This window comes from Mercenaria mercenaria, chromosome 14 (genome assembly GCF_021730395.1).
Source record: "Mercenaria mercenaria strain notata chromosome 14, MADL_Memer_1, whole genome shotgun sequence".
Lineage (NCBI taxonomy): Eukaryota > Metazoa > Mollusca > Bivalvia > Venerida > Veneridae > Mercenaria > Mercenaria mercenaria.
This window is the reverse complement of record NC_069374.1, coordinates 66,099,799-66,105,078: the sequence shown is the minus strand read 5'-3', so window position 1 is coordinate 66,105,078 and position 5,280 is coordinate 66,099,799.

Genomic DNA, 5,280 nt, shown 5'->3' with positions numbered 1-5,280 from the left:
CATTTTTCCCTTATATCAATTATTTTCACTTTGATAATTTCATTGAAATAATTCACCTACATTAAAATGATTTGCATTCACTGAAATCTAGAAAGTAAAAAATATAATCAAGTATTTGTGATTGCAGTCTCTCTCTCTCTCAACTGTAAGGAAACAGTCTAAGGAAAACAATTAATTAAAAAAACTGAGATGCTTTATGAATCTAGGCCCAGGAGTGTAGTGGATAATATAAACTACATATTACTACTGTATTTTTTGTAAATGCATGCATTTAGAAAATCCTAAGTCGTTTTTTAGAACACTCTAAACTAGTTAAACATTGTTATATTACTACATTAAAATTTACAGAATATATAATGTACTTTTCTTTCTCTTATAACCATGTATGAAATGAGTTTGCTACAGAAATGTTTAATTTAACATATATAAAAAGTATACAAGCCTCCCAGTGACACCTTTATTCCCGAATACAACATTTTTCCCTTAACTTTTTTGTGTTAATGGTATCTAGTGATGAAGCAACGAAATTTCTACTGTGCAGCGTTTCTGAGACGACACCGCATTTTAAATAAAAACATGGCAACTGTACTGCAGAAAATGGAAATAAACCTTTCTGCCATTTGTGCACCTACAGAAAACAGTGCAAACGCAGGCCTACTGTACATTATCTAATTGTTAAATTAAGCACTTATGTGATTGTTAAATTGATCACTTATGTGACATTTGGTAAGCAGTTAATTGTTTAATACAAACCTTCAGTGCTTTCAGCGCTATGATTATAAACCGGGAAACCCTTATCAGAAATAGTAGACGAATGATTTTTTTCTTTAATGAATGTAGGAAACGTTTGATTTTATAAAATCTCACACCTGCTGACGGCAAGTGATTCTGCCTTTGTGACCAGTGCAGACCAAGATCATGGTCTGCACTGTTTGCTATTCAGTCAGTAAAGTTTTAATGGATATCCAATCGGATAATAAATAGTACTGCCCAAATTTAATGATGGACCAGTCCATTTTAGAAATTTAGCAGGGAGAAGGTTATATATATTTCTAAAATATTTATACATGCACAGATACGTAACGTTTGTTTATTTATTTTATTTTTCTTTGTTTGTTTTGGGTTTAACGCCTTTTTTCAACAGTATTTCAGTCATGTAACAGTGGGCAGTTAACCTAACCAGTGTTCGTGGATTTTGTACCAGTACAAACCTGTTCTCCGCAAGTAACTGCCAACTTCCCCACATGAATCAGAGGTGGAGGACTAATGATTTCAGACACAATGTCGTTTATCAAATAGTCACGGAGAACATGCGCCCCGCCCGAGGATCGAACTCGCGACCCCGCGATCCGTAGACCGACGCTCTTACCTACTGATCTAAGCGGGCGGGTTAGTATACCAAAACGTATGAGTATCAAAAATACTCCCCCTCAATAAATTACAATAATTAGTAATTGAGTAATTCATTTGAAAATGAATTTCTCTTTGATTTTACTATTTTTATTTCCTTTAAATGTATTCCTTGTTTTTCATGTACTTGGAATCATGATAAATATGTGTTTCTAAATAGATAACATGAAGACACAACCTATGCAGTTTTAAGATAAATAAGAATAATAAGGATCATTATATACTTTTTAATGAAATACTGATAAATATTGGTAAAAGATAATTCTGATTTTCACTGTATTTAGTTTTCCCTGCAGTGAAACATATTTTTCCACATTTTCTCTGCAGTGAGACATATTTTCTATATTTTCACTGGTTTCACGGAACATTTTAGTATTCTTGGGCAGTGACTTTTCTCTTTTGCCATTTAAAGTGAAAACATGTATATAGATGGTGAAGCAAACCATTTCAAGCCAAAATGTAGAATTTACAATGATGGTACATTCTAACAGTCGTCAGCGGTGTTCCCCAGGGATCGGTCCTAGGTCCACGTTTGTTCCTCCTTTTCATCAATGACCTCCCTGAAGGACTACATTCCAGAACACGCCTTTTCGCAGATGACTGCATCCTTTACCGACAGGTCAAGTCTGAGCATGATCAGCAACTTCTACAAGAAGATCTGGACACATTGGCCAAGTGGGAGCTGACATGGGGCATGGACTTTCATCCCCAGAAATGCAGTGTTATGAGAGTGACAAGGTCAAGGTCTCCATTGCAAGCACATTACATGCTAAAAGGTGAAACATTGGCGCTGGAGCGAACATCAAAATATCTCGGTGTCGATATACAGTCTGACCTTTCATGGAAAAGCCACGTCGACGGAGTATCTAAAAAGGCAACGAACATGCTTGGCTTCCTTCGACGTAATCTACATAAGACGAGTCGGGAAACAAAGACACAAGTCTACATCAGTCTTGTACGTTCCACCCTCGAATACTGCTCGACTGTCTGGAACCCACACCAGAAAGTTTTCTGGGGGGTTCGTTTTGAGGAGGCTGCGCTTTTGGTGCGTGGCATTCCCTGTTTGATATTTTTCTTTATTTTTTTTTTTGACAAGGAAGATAGAAATGGTACAACGGAGGGCTGCTCGCTCTACAACAAACCACCGGTACCATAACACCAGCAGTGTGTCCGATATGTTGGAAGAGCTCAGTGGGAAACTCTGGAATTAGGTCGCTGCAAACATCAAGTCACTATGTTCTACAAGATAGTTCACCATCTTGTAGCCATAGACAGTGAAGACTACCTTACACCAGCGAAGGGCCTGCCCAGATCCTCACACAGCAACAGATATCTACCATATCAAACATTAACCGACTGCTACAAGTACAGCTTTATCCAGGAGTATCCCTACATGGAACTCTCTTCCAGCAACAGTTGCTGAGGCCCCCTCTTTGGCATCATTTAAGAGAGGGCTATCAAACCTGACCTTCTAAGGGGACTCTGTCCAAGGTACAAAGTAGCTCCAAATGAGGGACTTGAGCTATGTTGGCGGGGCTCCGCGCCCTGGTACCGCCACGGAAGTCGAACTGGTCATTTCCTGATGGTGTGAAAGTAGCTGGTCAACACTTTTCTACATTTTTCTTAGCACCATAAATCCTTAAACCGATCTGCTTCTTACTTTATCTATCAGCTCTTTTATATACTTTCTCTTATCCTTGCGCATCGTCATAGAATTTTCAAGTCTGACAGTTTGGCGTACTAATGTAGATGTTGATGTAAGTGTTTACAGGATCGGTATAAAATCTTCCGCAAAGAGACATTAGTCAAGAGACCGTTTGAAACGCCAGAAAATAAAGGTAGCAGGGTGCACTTCGAATTTTAGCCCCCGTCGATATTTGTTATAATTAGAACGTCGTGATTTTTCATGTCTGTAAATTTCTAGCTTTGCATGAATCGCTGAGTCCTCTCGGTGAGGGAAATTCATAACATTGAAGACTTCCATTCTTGTTAATTAACACACAGGTACACATTTATTATTTTATGAAAAAAAAAACGAGATGGCTATGCCGACATTCTATTCATATCCTGTATTTCAATAGGGCCTATTAAAAAATAAGGGAAATACAAAAAAAATGGACATTGTCCCTGCAAGGGGATCATTGCAGGGTGTCCAAAAAATGCAAAATTGAATATTTTGGCATGTTGCTTTTAATGGGTGGGGCACAACTTTCAATGAAAATTTTCTGTATTCTTATATGAGTTATGATCTTGTCATTATTAGAAAGCACCAAGCATGTATAATTTATAAAATGGTCACCCTGATTCTGCATATTTTGGAAGTGCAATAGTACGACTCGCTACATGTAAGCCTGGCCGGGCCCAAAATCTTCGAATCCAAGTGTACCCTCCTACCTTAAACCGCAACAATATGTCATAATTTCAAGAAACTGCGTACAATTCGTACAATTACGATTTCAAATTTAATATCTTCGCTGATGCTGCAATGGTAACCTTTTTCGTTTATTTCCAAAAAATAATGAATAAATTTCGACTGTACGGAAATGTATTGTTGTTGTTGTTGTTGTCGCTCGTTCTAAATGTATTGTAAACAAACGACGTCTTAAATCATTTGTGTATATAATAAACAGAAAATTCAAATTTGGCCGCTGCTAGCTTGCTCTGCGTATACTGTTTGCAATTGGGCTTTGAAGTAAGATTTTTCTAAAAGATTATTCACTTGCCCAAAAGACGGCCGTCCATTGATACAGAAATATATATATATATTTTTTTGGAAAAAATAATTTTGAACCTGGAAGCAATGCACTTGCCAAAATACTCATTATCACATTTCTAATGACTCATTGGCACAGGCAAAAGAAAATTTCAAAGTGATTTAAGTGACATTATTTTTTCTCAGAAGACATTATCATTGTAATAAATTTAAGTGTATATGGCTCATGGACCGATACTGTATCTTAAACACGTTACTTCCACCTGTGTTTCGGTGTTGCTTAATATGATGTATTTCGATAATTATTTAATCCCGCATGATGTCCAGATATTCTCTAAAACTGAAAAAGTATCTTCTTACCCGTCGGACTATACAGAAGTGTTCGAATACTAGTAAACGACACAAATCTCAGCTAAATAGTACACCTATGCCAAGAAACAGATTTGTATGCGTTCCGAGTGCACCCACCTTTCGTTTTCATTTGATACTCAGTATATTATAACGGGTAGACATTCCTTTAAATCATACTTGTAAGACCAGAAATGTTAATTTGTCCATATTTGATCACTCGTTCCGCGTAAAAATTTGCCGTTCAAACAATGTTTGAACTACACTTTATAATAATGTTACCGACCATTGAGCTGTAACTGTCATGGTAAGTATCGGAAGATTTTGTGAACTATTAGCCCATCGCATCGGCTTAAGTGGATACTTTGAACCAGAAATTCATTATATAGAATAAAAATATATACATGTATATAAAATATAACAATCATTACAAACCAAAATTTGTTTAAGTCAACAGTGACACAAACTTCAAGGGTAAATTTATACTCGACATATATTCAATGACTTGTTGCAAAGTGCAAATATTCAAAATTGCTGTGACCAGTAAGATGACTTCGCAATACTTTTGCATGTTTACATTGATTAAACAGAAATAAAGAAGTAACTTAGTTTAAGTTAGGTTACATAACTTGTTTAACTATTGTCAAATATGTCCTAGGACTGCTTCCTGGAGCACTAGCACCTTACAAATGGTCGAATCCGCTCTAATTTGGATTCGAACCAAGGATCTCCGAATCAGGGATTCGGCACTCAATCCTTTGCACCTATCGAAATCACACAAGAGCAAATAATCATAGAAACACAAACTG